Below are 19,412 nucleotides of genomic sequence, written 5' to 3'. Positions count from 1 at the left end.
GTTTGAGAGTTTAAAATTAGAATTAAACATGGAAAAGTAATGCATATTCAGTAAAAAGAAACAGTAAGACTCTTAATGGAAAAATATGAAGAAGAAAAAAATGTCTTTGTAACTGCGTGATTTATGGGCAGCTGTCTGGCTTATTCTCTTCAGTTTTCTATGTCATACGAATGTTGAGATTGCCTCAATTTAAATCATGCCTTTTTCCCCCCTTAAAATTAGACAGTGGGAATTTTCCACATCATTAGAGGCTACTAATACGGAGCATTTGTTCACCATTTACAATGTATAGGTACAGGGCCAAGCGCTCCGCACAATTTACCCTTTTAATTTTCACAACAGCTGTCTGTGGTTTGAAGGGAGGGAATCAGAGCCAGATGACCCAGTATTCCTCAGGGCTCCATCCCTCCTGAGATGTGTGAATTTGGGCAACATGGATATGTTGGTGTTTTGTAGCTTCTTGTGTAACAAATGACAATGAACTTCGTGGCTCCAAACAATGATTAACTGAGCCAGGCTCCTTGGGAAGAGCCAAGAGGAGAGAGTTCTTTCAAACTTGTGGGAGTTGCTGTCAATCCTTCATCTTTCTTGGCTTAAACGCCTCACCTCAGTTCTTGGCAGTGTCTATCCAGAGTCTTTGCTAATGACATCAGCCGCTGGACCTGAGGATTGCCATACTCTGTCTATCATGATATGGTTTTAGCCACTTGTATCTGCAGATACTCCCTTTGCAAATAACATCACTGTCTAAAGCTCTGGCTGAACATGACATTTGGGGGACAATATTGTGCAAAGTAGCACACGGGGCTCTCTGTGGCTCACCTTCCTCATTTGTCAAATCAGGCACTAGATCTTGTCTCCTTGGGAGTTCTGTGCAAGGAATGGAGGAGGATACGTTGTATCTCTGGCAAGGCCTGGCTAGCACGTTGCAGTGAGGTTGCCGTGAGAACAAGGCAGTTATATAATCATTTCCTATCAACCCAATAAGCTGTTACATCAGAGCGTTTCAACCTAGGTTAACAAAGTCAGCATAGCCTGCAACCCCAGGGGGAGTTCTTCAGAGACAGAGCCTTGATGAAGAAATGTTTTAAAGGGCTGTCAAGAGAGGTGATGACAGTCGAGGGTGAGAATACCTCCTGGCCTTAGACCCTAGCAGTGTGGCTTCGGGTGATTGTGATGGCTAATGTGAGTTTTCAGTGTCACAAGATCTAGAACCACCTAAGAGAGAAGCCCCTGAGCCTGTCTTGTGAGGGTCTATAGGGTTGGGTTATGAGACATGAAGCCCCTGAGCCCATCTTGTGAGGGTCTACAGGGTTAGGTTATGAGATGTTAGGACACACCTTCAAAGTGATGAGTGCCATTCTCTGGGTTGGTTCCTAGACAGAATCAAAGAGAGAAAGTGAGCAAAACACTAGAATCCATTCATCTCTCTTCGCTTCCTGACTGTGGATGTGACCAGCTGCCTAGAGCTCCTGCCATCATGATGTCCCCATTTTGATGGACTGTGCCCTCCAATTGTGAGCCAGAATAAACCTTCCTTCCCTAAAATTGCTCTTGTCTGGATTCTTATCAGAGCCAGGAGGAAAGTCACTGATGCAGGGACTTACTTGTGGTCTTGAGGCTCCTAAATTCAGCTCTGACACAAAGTAACCACCCCCATCTCCTGGAGATACTGTGAGGTAGAAGGCAATCTATCTGGTGTCATTAGACCTACACGTAGGACACAGCCATCAAAAATAGTAGCTGTGATGAATTTTTTTACTTTATATCCATTCTGCAGATTTGATGAGTCCATTTGTTTTGTTTGGGGGGATAACCATCGTTATAGAAGTCATGTGTGTTTGTGAGAACAGCTGGAATAGATAAGGAAAGAGGCACTATTAATCACCCATAATGTTAACACACAGGCATCTACTAATAACTAGCCTTCTTGTGTTCCATGTGTTCAGACATACTATAAATATACACGTATAACACTTTTACTGGAATGAAATATTTGTGATCTATTTCTACTTAGCTGTGAGCTGTATGCACGTTGTGTGTTTTGTGTAAATATTATTTGTCATAGCTATGAGACATTGCAGCAAGTGGCTGCATGATGGGTTAGGGAGTCATATCTTTATGTGCCAGAGGGTTTACCGTATCATCTTTGGTTTATCTTGACAATGCATCCTCTTTCATATTCATGACACATGTCTGTGGTGCCATGACAGGGTCTTTTTAGCGTCTAGCTCACTGACAGTGGAAGAGAACAGGTACACTGAAAAGGGCATTCTTAGAAGGGTCCCAAGTCAAACACTCTTCTACTGGGGATCAAATTTCCAACACGGGTGTTTTGTGAGAGCATTAAAATCATAATGCAAGGACTTCCATCATTAGGGGCATGTGCATATTGAGGAATACATAGAGAAAATGTTTCCCTCACTGGGCAGATGTCTATCACAACCAGTCTGTCACAGTCAGCTTCTTTTAGTCACAGAGCCTTTCCAGGGAGGTATTCAATTTTTCGGTCTAGACTCCCATACCCAACATGGAAGGAACACAGTAAAGAGTTATGTTGGCTGAGCTGAGCCAGCAGAGAGATTAATGATGGCACATCAGGCAACAGCTGCCTTGCAAGCCACAGCCTTGTAGCCACTGTATAGTAATGACCTCACAGTTTGCATGGCACTGCATGGATTACACAGTGTGCCTGCATGTATCACCAAAGAAGGCTGAGTTTAAACGATAGCAATGAGGGTTCACAGCAATGAGTTCCCCTCCCGGTGTTCACACTCCTCCTGAATCGTACAGGTCCTGGCCACCTTCTGTTAGCAGCATAAATTCTGATCTTTGAATATTGGTGTGTGTTAAGGATTTGGGGTGGGTCTGAACATTTTTGAAAAATGGTTCCTTCTTGGTTCATTTCTATCCTGTGGTCTCAGTGAGCTTTTCTTCTCATCACCGAGTGAAGAAGTTTAATCCCTGGTGGGTGTGTTTGCAAGAACTTCCCTTAGATTCTTTGTCATTGTTTGTTTTAATTAGGGCCCAGCATTTGTTCTGATAGCAAGGCCTTTCCGTCATAGCTCTTGGTCTTTTTTCATATGAGATTTCTTCCCAAAGCTTTCCAGTTTTGAAATCTCTTCTTGTTACAGAGACTTGGTCACAGGGAGATCCAGTATAGCACACTCTTCTATTTTTTAATTTCTCATAGTTAATGTTTTACTCTATCTGGAGGTCATTTGATGATATTTTCAAAGTGGAAATCAATATTGACTTTTCTTTCCACATATTAAAAAAATACTCAGCCTTCCAATTTCCACTTATATTTTTGTCACCAACACACACACACACACACACACACACACACACACACACACTTTTGCAACTTTAGCTCTTAAATATAATAAGTAGATTTCTGGCTATCTCTTTACCTTTGCTGGTAGTAGATCTGGCAAGTCCTGTCTATTTGATGGACAAGATCATCAAGCCAATCAATTTCCATGGATTCGCCTGGCTTGTTAGAGAAATAGCTAAGAGGACAGTCTGCATCCATAGATTGCCAAGGAATTCCACAATGCTTTGTCTTTTCTCTTGCAAGACAATGAGGTTAGCAACATCACTATTACCAGGCTCTGTCTTCCATTCAGACACAGTAACCACAAAGTACAAGAAGCTATTGAGTGACTGGATATTAGCACAAGCTTCAATGTATCAAACTAACAGAAATTGCAAGGCTTGGGAAGTGAAATATGTGATGGACAGTTTTTATAGTGACTGCCTATTGAAATGACAATGTATTAACCTTATCACGTTAAAGTCATTATTAAAGTTGATTCCCCATTCCATTTTAAATGTAGCTTCTAGAAAATGAAACTTAAAAGGACCTGTGGGATTTCATCTTGCTCTGGCTGCATCATGCTAGGTGTTTTAACTATCCATGGACACTTGCTTTACTTTGCTTCTCTCTCTTTCTCTTTTTTTTTTGTCAACCCTTCATCTTTTTTCCCCCAATTTTTTAAAATTTAAATTAGAAACAAGCTTGTTTTACATGTCAACCCAGTTCCCTCTTCCTCCCCGCCCCCCCTCCGCTCCCCACTAACCTCCTATCCCATGGCCTTTCTGCTCCACAGGGAGGGTGAGGCCTTCCATGGGGGAATCTTCAAAGTCTGTCATATCATTCAGGTCAGGCCCTAGGTCCTCCCCTGTGTGTCTAGGTTGAGAGAGTATTCCTCTATGTGGAATGGGTTCCCAAAGTCCATTCCTGTACTAGGTATAAATACTGATCCACTACCAGAGGTCCCATAGATTTCCCAGGCCTCCTAACTGACTTCATCCTTCAGGGTGGTCTGGAACAGTCCTATGCTGGTTTGCCAGCTATCAGTCTAGGGTCCATGAGCAACCCCTTGTTCAGGTCAGCTGTTTCTGTGGGTCTCTCCAGCCTGGTCTTGACCTCTTTGCTCATCACTCCTCCCTCTCTGCAACTGGATTCCAGGAGATCGGCTTAGGTCAACACTTTATCTTAGCAGCTAGCACCCACAGTTCCTAAGATATAACAGGTACTCACTAAATACAAGCTAATGAGTGACTGTAAATGATTGCCTGGCCACAGATTGTGACCTCCTAAAAGGCCATGATGCTCAAGCTATGACATCCAATCATTTCTTTCTCTTGGTTTAATGGGATTAGTTAGGATACAAGGATAGTGACCCAAATGGGACTCTTATTGCCTAGGGACCAACAGCAATCTGGGTGGGTCCTTATCTCAGCCATAGCAGTAGCTTCTAACAGTGCTTGACTGAACATGGACAGAACTAGAATCATGCCTCTTCCTCTTCCTCTTCCTCATTCTTTCCTGCCTTCTTCTTGACCCTGATCTTAACAACGTGCAGAAGAGCACAGCAGTTGGAAATGCTGACACTGGTGCAGGTGGCCTGGGCTGTGACTTCTCTTTCTGTTTCTCAACTCTCAGCTCATGAAAAAAGTGGCTCGCTTCCTACTCTCTACACTTCACCTCCTCCTTTTAGAGTCTGCGTGGCAACCGGCATCTCAGAGGTGTTTAGGATTCTGTCTGGGGTTCAGTCAGCAGCAAATGGATATTATTTGCTCCCTACTTTGGAACTCCCAGGGCTTCCCAGTGCTCATTCCAGTCATGTACCCTGCTTGCTCTTCCCTGTTTCTTCCTTCTCCTCCTGGGATCCAGGAACTCAAATCCAGAAACTCACATTGGCTATGCCTGGGTAGAGTGTGAAAAGGTAACCCGTGGGGAGACCTAAGTCTATTGGCTTCAGGGCAAGCGAGAGATAGGTAGGTTATTAGGTATACACTTATTAACTCTAGGATCTTGAGGCAAGCTTTTAGTATTGTGTTTTGTAAAATGGGGCAAAAAATTCAAGTAAACATCCTTCATCCAAGACTCTAAACTTGAAACTTTCTGAGCACCAGATGATGCCTTGGTGGACTAGGCACACTGAAAATACTATACTACATACTTTACACATAGTTACCCGCAGCCTATGGAGATCGAGTGAACATGGCACACACAAAGAGTCCTGTGTTTAGACCCGGGTCTGTATGTATAGGCAGAAGTTTCTAAGCTCAAAATTCAAAAAAAAAATACCTCTGGACCCAAGCACTTTTGCATAATGGACCCTCTGCCCAAACTTTCCTCTTTCAAGTCACTTGAGAGTCAAGTGTTAAAACATGTGTTGATCTTGTAAATTCTAAAGTAGTAAAACAAAGAAATAAGTGAGATCTTACATGCACATAGTTTACCCACGTATCTAGAGAGACGCAATACAGGTCTGGTTGGAAGAAAGTGAGGAAATTTGTCTAAGCCTCTTAGATACATTATGTGTTTTAAAGGTATCTTGTAGAAGGATGGTGATGAGGGACTTGAGGGTGAGGAGTTATTGCTTATGGGATACAGAGGTCCAGGGAAGACGAAAAGTTCTTCAGACAGCTGGGTGGTGTTGATACTGCTGAATTGAGCACTTCCATGAAGTGTGTGTTAGAGGTGCTGCTCAGTTGAGAGTGCTTGCCTGCTATTCAGCCCTGGCTTCAATCCCCAGCACCACATAAGTGGTGTGATGATTCATGTTTGCAATCCCAGCACTCAGAAGACAGTCCAGGGATCAGAAGTTCAAGGTCATCCTCAGCTATATAGCTAGGTGTGGGCCAGCCAAGGAAACTAAGACCCTGTCTCAAGGAAGCAAAGGTGCAGAGTTAAAATGGCAAATGTTCTTTTCTATACGCTTAACCAAATTTAAAATATAAAGGTGGAAAGATGAGAGGAAACACAGCACAGAACCCTCCCATTTATCTCTACAGGGTAGTAAGTAGGAAGAGACCTGAGGACCTGGGATCCCTGCCAGGGCCACACTTACTTTAGGGGTGTGTGTGGAGTGAAGAGGCTTTGGGGAATACTTGAATTGCAGACATATGAACAAAGGAGAGTCCCTGTCAGATTCCCGGGTGTCCCTCCTACCTATCAGGGCAAGGTGATGGATCTTACTCAGGCAGAGAGTGGAGGAACATGGGAGTTAGACACTGGAGGCAAGGGAGTCTGGAGCCCAGGTTAGAGCAAGATAGGTCAGGAGTCGAAGATGGGATGGAGCAAGATGACAAGAAGATGGCCTCAGGATAAGATGGGCACCACTGAGTAGCAGGGCCCTGTGAATCATCTCTCCCAAGGGTGCAAGGGAAGTCTTGAAGGGAAGGGGACAGGAGTGCCATGTTTAAGTTAGTCTCCCTGACAGCTCATTGTGACAGCTGTGTGGAGTTGGGTGACAACACACAAACAACACCGGCAGTGACCGTGATGAATGGGCCAAGTGGACAGACAAGGGGTCAAAGAGGGCTGGACTACCTGGTGAGCATCTTTGGATAGGGGAGCTGAGTGTTTTCTTCCTGGAAGGATGAGTCGGTGGCGATGCTTGGGTGGTAGGTGGGTAGATGCGTGGATGGAGGCATCAGTCCCGTCTCTCTGCGAGTCTCCTTGCATTTAAATACATTGTTCATCTCCAGATGTTCTAACCCAGTGTCTGACAATGTGTCTCAAACCTCCTGTGACTGTCTCCTTCCAGGCTCCCTCCTTCAGGTTCCCATGGCATCCTGTAATTTTCCCTTTCGAAACACTCTATTAAAATTGTCAGCTTCCTTCTCCATTTTGGTACACTTTAATAAAGGAGGGGCCCCTCTTTCTTCCTGGTGCTCTTGGTGTCTGGCTGATAGTATAGCAGGTTTTAAGTCCTTGGGTGTTGATGGACTGGCTACATAAAAACAACCCTGAAATCCTACATATCTACTTAATTACAAGCCCTGTGAGAATGGTCTGCTGGGGTCACTACCCTGTTCCTGAGTTTGCCCTCTGGCTTGGTTAGAGTTCCTATGGCTGTGAAGAGACACCGTGGCCACAGCAACTCTTACAAGGAAAATATTTAATTGGGGTTGCCCACTTACAGTTTCGGAGGCTCAGTGGATTATCGTGGTGGGAAGCATGGCTGTGTGTGGGCAGACATAGTGCTGGCTATATCTTGATCAGAAGGCAACAGGAAATGGACTGGGGCACTGGGCGGTATCTTGAGCACAGAAAACCTCAAAGTGTGTTCCCAATATGACACACTTCAGAGGACACACACAAGGCCATACCAATCCCAATAAAGCCACACCTCCTAATAGTGCCATCTCCTATGAGCTTATGGGGGGTGGGCAATGACATCCAAACTAACACACCCCTCTAAACATGCATTTTCTTAAAGGACCAGACATAAAAATGTGTCTGAACAAACCCTTGTTGTAAGAGACTTCTTTGGGGCCTGCAGAACTGCAAGTTGCATCATTCTTCTACTATAATGCCTGGAGGAGAAAATACTTCTACTCAAAGCCTGGGAGCGTGGTGCACTCACTCATGGTCTCCTTCATTGTTTAATCATTCATTAATTCATTCACTCACAAATCTTTTAAACAATGCCTTAAATTCTGCTTTGCCCACACACCTCCAAGTGTTGGTGTATGGATTCTAGACACCATCCTTGGCCAGTAAAGGGAGATGATGTCATTCTGAGGGCTTTGGTTCTTTGCTGCAGGTTTACTTGGAGCTGTTCAATCTTTCTTCGGGTTTCTGAGAGCCCAGGCGAGTTAGAGGACACAGGTATGAGCTCCTGAGAGCCCCCATCTGCAGCCAGAGGAGGCTGCTCTGGAAAGTTCCTGGTTGTGGGGTTCATGGCTATCTGCTGGGTGGATCACAGACTGGGAGATGTGAACTCTAGACTCAGTTTAACTCTCTGGAATCTTAAGGGTAAATTTCTTATAATCTCATTTTCTTTCAGTCTATTGTTTGTGTGTGTGTGTGTGTGTGTGTGTGTGTGTGTATTTTCCTATATATATATTTTCCAACTGTTTTGTCAGCACCTTAAGATTGAAGAGCCACATTTTCCAAAGCAGAGCTGTGACCTTTGGGTCTCAATCTGGGCTGGGCTGCTTATTAGCTGTGAGACCTCAGGGTAGTCACAAAACCTCTCTTGTCATCATCTTTCTCCCTCAACAGTGAGGAGTCCGTACCTTCGTGGCTTTCTGTGAGAATTACGTGAGACAGTGGATGCTCTCTGGTACTGACAGCCACTCGCTGTGAACTCTGTCAGTTTTGACATGTGATCCCGAAGGAACAGTAGAACTCAGCTTTGAGATTCCAACGGTAGATATACACAAAGCTCTTGCAACCCCATTGGCCCCTAGCAAAGGACTCGGCCTCACACAGGTGTCGGTAGCAGGTTCCCACCCGAGTGTGTGTCGGCTGCTTGTCTCATTGCCTTGGCCAAGTTCCTGACAAGAGGTCATTCAAGGAAGAAAGCATTTACTTTGACTTACAGTTCAAGGTGACCATCCCATCACGGTTGGAGAGACATGACAACAGGAAACAAAGAGTGAACAGGAAGTGGCACCTGGTTATAAAATACTCAGGCTTGTCCAGAGTGACCCTCTCCGGCAAGGCTCCATCTCCTAAAGATTGCACAACCTTCTGAACAGTATCACCAGCTCCACACACATAAGAAAAGGGGAACATTTCATTTGCAAATCACAACAGCTGCCTACCAAACCCTGGGATACCCCCAGCCTTGTTCTCCTGAGTTTTCTTCTCTCATTGTCTAAGTTTTCCAGTCCTGCAGTGACTCCCAATCCTATGCTACTTCATAACTGTGCTAGCCCTAGCCAGTCCTGGGAGGATGAGGGAGGCAGCTGCTGTGCCCTGAGGTCCAGGGCTGCACTGTGAGAAGCATGGATGACTACTCAAACTTCCCAGGAGTATTGTCTAAGGGGTCATGCTTTCCCCCGAGGCCTGTGTTGCCAGCTCCATGGGTTACCACCACCGGTGCACACTATTGTCTCTGAAATAGGTCCTGTTGTTCTCTGTGAGAACTCTCTCCCCAGGATCTGTTTAAGCTCCCTGCCTGGAAGACCTGGCCTACTGGCAACACTCAGGCCTCAGCCTCGGATGTATGAGCAATGCCAGGAAGCTGCAACTTACTGTTACAGCTGAGTCTTTAAGGAGATAAAGCATCCCAGTGCCATGCGGGAGCTGGAAGCCTTGACTTGCTTCTGACCCTGTTGTTGCTGCACACAGGCAGGTGCTGTGGTGGTGTGGGGGAGGGGAGATAGAGAGAGAGAGAGAGAGAGAGAGAGAGAGAGAGAGAGAGAGCGCACTGGGGGAGTGTCAGGAATTCCAATTAGTTCTGGGCTCAGAGATGACTGAAAGTATTTGGTGGATGATGTGTTGCCATGAGGTTGTTTGTGTAGTGTCCCTGTGGGAACTCAGGCCTCAAGGAAGGCGCAGAGAGGCTTATGTTCTGTCCCTCATTAGAGTCCTGGGCAGGGAAACTGTGGGGTTTCTCTGGGGTAGACGTGGTGAAACACACCCAAGAGTGTGTATGTGTGAGTGTATGGTGTGGGTCAGGGAAGGAGCTGTCTGTTTTAAAGCTATCTGGATTGTTTGCACTACAAACAGACTGCAGTTTGCTTAATTAAGGCAAAAGGGTGGACTTACTGGAAAGTCCATGACTAGCTCAGAGTGCAAGCAAAGACACTCCAATACTCCAAGGTTTGAAGCAACCTGGGAAACCCGAGCATCGGTTGATGGGGTTTTCAAGGCGGAAAAAAAATACTCTATCAAGTGCCAAATAGCAAACACTGCCTACTTATATCCTTATTTTACTCAGACCTTGATGTGCCGGAGGTGACAGAAATTGCACAGATGAATGAACCCAGCAGTGCTCAATAGAACTTTTATTTACAAAACAAATACTGGTGGGATCTGGTACTCAGGTAAAGGATGTGGCTCAAGCCTGTACAGCAGTTAGGAGAGAAGATCAAGACTTCTTCTAGTAAGTCCTCTCCCTTGCCCTTCCTTAGTCTCTTCCTAGAACTCTATTTCCTTTTCATAGTGACTATCATACCCAGCCTGTTATGCACCACGAGGAAGGAGAGAGATGACACTATGGGTTCCAAAGATTTTATGAAATCACCACATAAGTGGGTCACTGATCAATCAGGGCTGCAGAGCAGGGACTTGTGAGCCTGGTTTCTCCTGACATCCCCGAGCAGGGGCAGAAGTGGGGTTTACAAGCATAAAATCCACAAACATTGGTTGCCAAGTTACAGCTATGGTTTTCACCAATCGGGATTTAGAGATTAGGGGCTTTCTTGAATGTTCCATCATTGTCAACTGGCATACAATGCAAGCCTTTCAGTCCAACCAATCAGATTCATTTGTTCCTTCTGTGTTAGGAACAGCCATAATGTTCCCAAAGAACTAAAGATGCGTAACGTAATTTCTTTTCTTTTCTTTCCTTTCCTTTTCTTTTTTTTTTTTTTTTTGAGATAGGGTTTCTCTGTGGCTTTGGAGGCTCTCCTGGAACTAGCTCTTGTAGACCAGGCTGATCTCGAACTCACAGAGATCCACCTGCCTCTGCCTCCCACGTGCTGGGATTAAAGGCGTGCGCCACCACCGCCCGGCGTGAATGTAATTTCTATGGTTTAGGGAGGAGGTTGGTCAGCCATTAGAAAGTTTTCAGCTCCCCTAGGGCTTGGGAACCCAAACTTTATTTCACCCTGCAGGTAAAAGGGAGTCTGAAATTAAAATGGCAGTACTTAGGCCAAGGTGCTTTTTGCCTGCTCCCTGTAGTGACTGTGATTGGTGACAGCTAGACAGTGCTGGGCTCAGTACCACAGGCCCACTTTAGTCAATTACTGACTTCTCATAGACCAACTCCCATTGGCCTGAGTGAATCAGTAAATGAAAATGAGACCTCCCTTTTTCTCTTCCCTAGTTCTTCCTCTGATTTCTTCATGACCAAGATCAAAGAATCTGAGATTTTGAGCAACTCAGGGTCTGGGACTTTCTCCCTACGAAGCTACATACTAGATTGAAACAGCTCTATTTCCAAGGCTAAGTAGGAAACTAAGTCTATGATTGGAAACTAATGAGAGATAGTCCCCAGGGCCAGTTGGGAAGGTGGAAAGGTAACCAACTAACAAAATCACATGGAGATGGGGAGCAAGGTATGCCAGAAGCAGAGAGGGTGGCTCGGGCCTGGGATAGGAGGTCCTGGCTCTGTCTGAGGCAGTCTGGAGGGAGGTGAGGGACAACCAAGGAGGAGTAGACACCGGCAACGCCACAGAGGATGGAAGGCTCTGGTGAATTCAGGAATAACTTCAGTGGTTCATGTGAAACCTGGCTACCTAAAGATAGACCAAGAGAGATGCCTCATGCCATCTTAGCAGCTGGATCTAGCAGGTTCTGGAGTGTCTGAGTTGTTAGGTCCCAATTGTTGTAGAGGCAGGGATGTGGCCTTTTCAGGACGACCTCATTAAGCTCTGTAGATGCCCTCAGTCATCACTATGTATGGGTTCTGTCTGGGTCCAGATTCACATGTGAGAGTTTTGTGTTCCAATTGTAGGTCGGGATCCTAAGTTTTTTTGTGTGTCACCTTGGGCAAGTCATTTTACTTCCATGAATTCAGTTAGTACACATGTACAAGGGATGACTCAAATCTATCTCAGGGAGTCGTTGTAAGGCCAGGAAGCACAGGTGAGGAACACCTGACATGTAGTAGGTGCTCAACAGACACAAGGCATGGAGATTGATGGTCACTTATTCTGGAACTTACATGGGAAATTTATTGACTGTTTATAGGATTTCCGAGCTTCCAAAATTTTGAAAGGGGAATTTGGAAGAGCTTGTAGCTCTCTGTCTGTGGGATTGACACACACTTGCCCTATAGACTAAAGTGCATCTAGAATGATAGTTTGGCACAGCTGCATATAAGAACTTGTGGGGAAAAGAAGGAACACTTTTAGGTAGTACCACCTCCTTGCCAGGTATGTCTGGAGCCCTTCTCTATTTAAACCTGTTGTGTTCTTACAAGGGTGAACTCTAGAAACAGAAGACTAACTCCCTAGCTCCAGTGTTTTCTATCTTCAGGCTACATACATCTGTAACCTGCTGGGGGTGGTGTTGTAGAATCTATTCCTTGTTCTTCTCACCTGCAAGGTGAGGACAATATTATGAGGTGATATCTTTCTTGCGCAAATAAAGCCTGTCTGGGGCTCAGAGAATACAACTTGCCACTAGCTAACCATAGAGGTCTGGAGGTTTGTACAAACAGACAGGAAGTGACATGGCTGGGCAGAAACAGGATATAAGCAGGGAGAAACAGGAAATCGCTCTCTTCTCCGTGGGTAAGGTGTGCTGTGGCTTGCTCCTCTCTGATCCCTCAGACAGGCTTTATTTGTGCAAGAAAGATATCACCACAAAAGGGTAGGCTGCATTGTGAAAACTGAGTAACAAGCTTAGTAGTTGACATGCTTGAATCACAAGCTTCTAACAGTCTCAGCATGGTTCCCGGTTCCTAGCGATGGAAATGGGTTAATCATCATTATAATGGTTTTCAGTATCATGTCTATTATCCACACATTTTATTTCTTTTGATGGCTACTATCGACTGTCAGCATGACAGGATATAAGGTTATCAAGGAGACAAATGTCTGGGCGTGTCTATGAGGGGGTTTCTCATCTGGGTTAGCTGGGGTGGGACGGCCTGCTCTACACCTGTGTGGTACCATCCTATAAACTGGGGCTCTAGACTGAAGGAGAAAGTTGGCTGAGCACCATGTATCTTCCGGTTTCCTGACGCAGATACAATGTTACTAGTTGCCTCATGTCCCCATTGCCTTCCCTGCCATGATAGACTGTAACTTTCCAACTCTGAGCCAAAATAAAGCCTCTTTCTGTAAACTGCCTTTTCAGGCATTTTGTACTAGCAATGAGAAAAGTGAATTGTGTTTATTATTCTCACCTCCATCTTGCAGATGATAAAAACGAGACAAATGAAAAAAAAATCAGTGGCACCCCCAAAAGTCCCTTGAAGAATATTCAGAGCTGAATTTCAACAGCGAGTTCCCAGGCTTCGGGCTGGGCTATTTTTAAAACTTCACTTTCCTCTGCATCAGTGACACATTCCTCTTGGCCTACATGTTCCTGGTGATTTGACCCCGGGCCTGCTGCTGTGGTGGCACAGCTTCCTAGCTTCTCTGGGGCTTTGTCTTCCCATAATGAGTTCTCTGTCAATTACCAGCTCCTGACCCAGTAGCCTGCAGGGCGGTGCAAGCAATTGTTCCATCAGGCTAGGGTCTGGGTAGGACATATCAATTTGGACTGCAGTTCAGTGGTCAATCACAATGTAAAACAGACAGCATGGCTGCTGCCTCATGCCTGGAGATTTTTGGAAGCTAGCCAGCCCTTCTTCCCAGTAAGACACTCAAATTCTCAGGGTGCAGCTTCCATCAGTCATTGCATGTGATGGTCAGCAGGTCTTAATTACAGCTGGTTCTGGCTAGTTCTCATAGGACCTATTAAGCCTTTTAATTCTGGCTCCCTGGGGATGTTTGCCTTTGGAAATAACCTGGGGAAAGGCTTTTCTCCTGACCCTTCTTGGGACACATCTCTCCTGCTAAGACTCATGTCTCCATTAGTAGTTGCATTAAATGCCTGTACAAATTCCACTGAAAAATTAGTCCTGGTCATTGGTGTGTAGGGGCTAGATGGAGTATGCCTGATTTCTTCAATAGCCCTGAAGCCTGGGGCCCAGGCATCTGCTTCTCCTTGGGGAGTATGTGCTGGCAAATGGACCTTCTCTTCAGTAAGCAGCCACTGGTAGAAACCCTGCCAAATTGTCCTTGCGGTCTCAGTCTCCGAGGCTCTAATTGGGAGTTTATGGAGTTCAACACATACCATTTCTGAGGTTAAATATGTGTTGATTAAGCACTGACCTCTAGCTGGTCAAGGCATTGCTTTAGCTGCCATCTCTGCCATAACTACACATGGTTTGGGGCTATCTACGCTGCATGGTTCTCGATGAAACTGTGATTCCATCTGGTTGTGAGAGCCAGTCTTCAAAGTGGGGGTTGTCAGCATCTCTTTAGCCAGATGAAGAATCATAGCTCAGCCAGGCGTTGGTGGCACATGCCTTTAATCCCAGCACTCAGGAGGCAGAGGCAGGTGGATCTCTGTGAGTTTGAGGCCAACCTGGTCTCCAGAGCGAGTGCCAGGATAGGCTCCAAAGCTACACAGAGAAAACCTGTCTCGGAAAACCAAAAAAAAAAAAAAAAAAAAAAAAAAAAAAAAAAAAAAAAAAGAATCAGAGCTCAGAGAGGTTCAGTCATTTACCCAAGGCCACACTGTGGTGACACATGTGGAATGGAAAATGATGTCATTTGGATGCCAAAGCTCTTCTCACTGTGTGCTTTGGTTTAGTCATTGATTCCAAACTCACTGGCTGCTGGGTTGGGAAGAGCAACCACCATGAAGCAACCCAGTACAGTGATAACTTCTCAGGGGAAGATTAGAGCCAGGCAAGGCTCGAAGAGTTCCATCCATGGATAACTCCAGCAGTACCTGTCCAAACTTGATACATTCATTTTGGTCCAGAAGTTTGACGCCTAGATAATGTATTCCGAAATGTAGTAGCATGTATGTAAATCAACTGTGTTTAAGGCTGTTTGCTGTATCAAGGGACTGTCCAAACAATGGAAAGAAGGCAGACATCCATCAGTCAGAGAATAATGAGGAGTAGCCTTCTATATCTATTAAACAAGGTAAGGCGGTTTGCACACACATAGGTTACAGGTCAACTAAGGTGGCCAGTCAACTAATAGATAGTTGGAGATATGCAAGACATCAAGAATGTTTTGCTAAGGTAAAAAAGCTACTTGCAGGATGGTATGTTTAGTATTCTGTTGTGCCGTTAAGAAAAAATCCAACGGGTCTGTCCAGCTCACCCCAGATACATGAGCTTAGTCACTGCTGTGAGTTTAAGACTTTGGGTGGTTTGTTACACAAAAGTAGCAGTTTGGTGTGCTCATAGCAGTGCAGGTTTTGTTAAATGATACTTCCTGCTAACTGAATAGACTTGATGGCATTAGAACCCCTTTCTCTCCCACTGAACTCTTCCCCACATATTAAGCAATTCTGCTGATTCAGCTCAAGGGGATTTAGATCTACCAGTGTCAACAATACTCTCTGTAATGGAACAGCTTCAGGGACACCCATTTATGGAACAGCTTCAGGGACACCCGTTTGTCTTAACAATATAGCTCTTATTAATTATGAATCCCATACATGCACACAATGTAGTTTGATCATATTCATCCCCAACCCCTCTCCCTAACTCCTCAAGGGTCTTCCCCAACCACCTCCAAACTTCACGCCCTCCTTTGGCTTTTGTGCATAACTCACAAATCTCTGCAGCCCATACATGCATGGGTGTGACACCATAATTGAACATGGTCAACCTACTGGAGGGTGCACCCTTAAAGAAAACAGACACTTCCCCCACCCCCAGCAGCTATCAAGCGTCAAAAACTTCTCAGCTAGTACGAGCTCATGACCTCTTCCCTCCTATACGATGATTGACTGACTTGATCTTGCGTAGGCAGCCGTGTTTTCTGGGAGTTCACAAGTACAGTGGTCTTGTCCCGTTCAGGAAACACCATTTCAGCCCTGTCCTCCCCTACTTCCCGCTCTTGTAATGTTTCCTCATCTCTTCCTCTGTTCCATGAGCCTTGGGAGGAGGGAATAGGATTGAGAGGGTTCATCTTTTTCAGTTACGCAGTCTATTGGTTTCTCTTGTTTCTCGGAGTCTGGGTGAGTTTTCCAACAATAGTGGCTTTTCATTTAGGTTTCATAGGCTTCCCACACTTTGCTATGCTTTTAAAGGTTTCCCTTTGTTCTGTGATTGCTGATGCATTGGACTTAGAGAGCACAGGTGCACACTGCTTGGTCACCATTGACAGCACCTGCCTACAAAGGTGCTCCCTGGGCTTTCCCCACCCTTGGCAGTAGAAATGATCAGAACTGGCCCCTGGAGCTGAACAAAAACAAATGCCTGAAGATATAGGTGTATTGGAAGCTTTTGTTAGCACATGGAAGGACTCATACAGGCCAGCTCCCTTCTTTTTCTTTTTGATGTCTCTGGCATACCATGGAGTCATTATTACACGATGAGTCCTATTTTCGCTGCTACAGATGCAGAGACAAGTGACACACCAGGCATCAAACCATCCATGTTGTAATGAGAGTGATAATATTTTAAAATGCATTTCAAAGAATGCTGTGACAATCACCCATAACCAGAAGCAGCCCTGGGAGGATCATTGGCTTTTCTCAGCAGCAGATCCATGAAATGGTATAGGTGGCAAGATCGTGGCTGTTTGCTGGGAAATGATTAAGAACTAGGTTGTGGGTCAGGCATGCCTAATTGTAAACTCTATCTATTAGTTACTTTTCTATTGCTGTGATAAAATGCGCTATCCCTTCCTCATTATAATAAGTATTGAGTCTTGGACTTACCCGATTTAAGGAGAGAAAGCAGACTTAGTTTCTAAATGGGCACTTAGTTAGCTGCTTGCAGTTCATAAGTGAACAGACTTCATTGAGACCCCACGGAGCCCTGAGTTCTGCTAGGCATAGGACATCACAGTATAGTTCCTGCTCTTCAGTTAGTCTTGTTGGGAAACAGGTATGAGCTGAGTTGTACAGATAACTTTTTTTTTGCAGATTTTGAATTAGAAACAAGATTGTTTTACATGACAATACAAGTTCCCTTCTCCCTCCCATCCCCCCTACCATCCCCCCAACTAAAACCCTACCTATCACATACCCTTTCTACTCCCCTGGATGTTGAGCCCTTCCATAGGGTATCATCAGAGTCTATCGTATCACAGATAACTTCTTTAAAGATGTGTCCCCCCACTTTCAAGGAGGGGACGGACATCTAGGCCTTGGAGGATGGATAGAAATTTATCACATGGGACTAACAAGGAACAACTTTAGGGAGACAGAAGGAAAGGTACTCGAAGTCTTGAGTAGGTATACACAGTACTTGGAGTCATGAGAAAGTCAAAGTGCACCTGGCTGAAGGACTGGTCCCAAGAAGGAGGAGGAGAGGCTGGACAAGTGCATGTTCCAGGACAATGTCTTGTATGCTTATGTATTTCTTACAACCACCCCCCATCATGATACCCAACGCATAAAAAGGTTTTAAATGCTTGATAACAAGAGAGATGGATGATGGATGGGTGGATGGGTGAATGGGTGAATGGTGTAATAAGACTTGATTAGGGTGCCTGGCTGAAGGGAAGGTGTTCACCTGTGACAGAGGGAACCCTGACTTGAAGAGCCGTCTGACAAGGGAGCAGAGATGTTGAGTCAATGGATGCAGGAGAAAGTGGAGTCACACCAAGCAGAGCCGGACACTGATCAAACCATGGGTCCTACATGTGGTCCTAGACAATGTACAGAAGCTACCACATCCTCTGTTTCTTATTCCGTGTTACAAGAGCCAACAACACCAATCTTGGCAGTCGGCACCATAAGGGATAGAACTGAGATGAACAGAAAATCAAACTCAAGAGAATTCAGACAAAAGGAGGAACAGATCAGTTTATGTAAACATTGTCTCCGTACATCTTGGGCCAGAAGTACAAAACAAGTTGCTAGGACCCAGTGTTCCTATATTTCTTCACCCTTCTTCCCTCTCCTATGTCTTTGCTTCCAGAAAGAGCCTGCTGGCAAGAGAGACAAATCAGACTCCATCAAACATGGAAGTTCAGGCTATATATTCTGCAGGTTCAGCTACTAACTAGATTGTTACTGCTTTTCTCTGTGGGGCAACTGTTGGGGCTGTTTCCTAGTTATTCCTTAGCCAGATTTACTGATACTTTTTGTGAGGATCTTAACCGATGTAGTTAGATACCATCTATTTCTCTGAGGAAAAGGCAGAGGAAGGATGACCTGAGACATCTGTCTTCTCTCACCCTTGGTCATCAGGTATCCTGGTTTCCAGACTGAACCACAATCCTGCAGTTGCAGTTGGCATACCGTGGGACTTCCTTGCCTCAGAGCCCCGTGAGCCAACATCTACCAAAGCCCTCCTCTTGTATATGTCTGCATACCATTTGGTTTTTGTCTCTAATGAGCATTTTTAAAAGTTTCTTTGATAACCTCTGTCAAAGACTTAAAGTCAGTGCACATTATAGTCTCTTCAAAGTTTGTTCGTTCATGCTCAGGTGGATGAGCCTGGGTTTGGAAGGTTGCCTGCTTGAGTGTCAATGCTAGATGCATTTTGGTCAGTTGTAATACTCTATGATGCATGTAGGCACTCACATGCTTTGTGAATGTTATAAATGGAGTCACCTTCAATGCCATCCTAGAGCTGATGGAAGCAGAAGTAGAGATTCACAACCAAGCACTGAGTCGAACTCCTGGAATCCAGTTGTAGACAGGGAGGAGTGATGAGCAAAGGGGTCAAGACCATGCTGGGGAAACCCACACAAACAGCTGAACTGAGCAAGAGGGAGCTTATGGACACCAGCCAGACAGCTGGAGAACCAGCATAAGAGCAAACCAGGCACCCTGAGCATGTGTGTCAGTTGGGAGGCTTGGACAATCTATGGGGCCTTTGGCAGTGGTACCAGTATTTATCCCTAGTGCATGAGCAGGCTTTTTGGAGCCCTTTCCCTATGGAGGGATACTTTCTCAGCCTAGATACAGAGGGGAGGGGCTCAGTCCCACCCCAGATGATGTGACAGACTTTGATGATTCCCTGTGGGAGGCCTCACCTTCTCTGAGGAGTGGATTGGGAGGGTGGGATGAGAGGGAGAGGGAACTGGGATTGGTATGTAAAACAAGATTGTTTTTAATTTAAATAAAAATTAATTAACAAGATAAATGGAGTTGCTACATGTAAAGCATGCAGACCAGAATTAGGCACACGGAATAGGCTTGGAACTGGGGTCATTACCCAGGGGAGGTCTGTGGTCAGTGATGGTGAAAGGGCTCTGATCCCTGTCACTGGTTCACTGACTACACAGCTGGAATG

Source organism: Cricetulus griseus, chromosome 10 (assembly GCF_003668045.3).
Source record: "Cricetulus griseus strain 17A/GY chromosome 10, alternate assembly CriGri-PICRH-1.0, whole genome shotgun sequence".
In the NCBI taxonomy this organism is placed as follows: domain Eukaryota; kingdom Metazoa; phylum Chordata; class Mammalia; order Rodentia; family Cricetidae; genus Cricetulus; species Cricetulus griseus.
Note: the sequence above shows the minus strand (reverse complement) of the source record.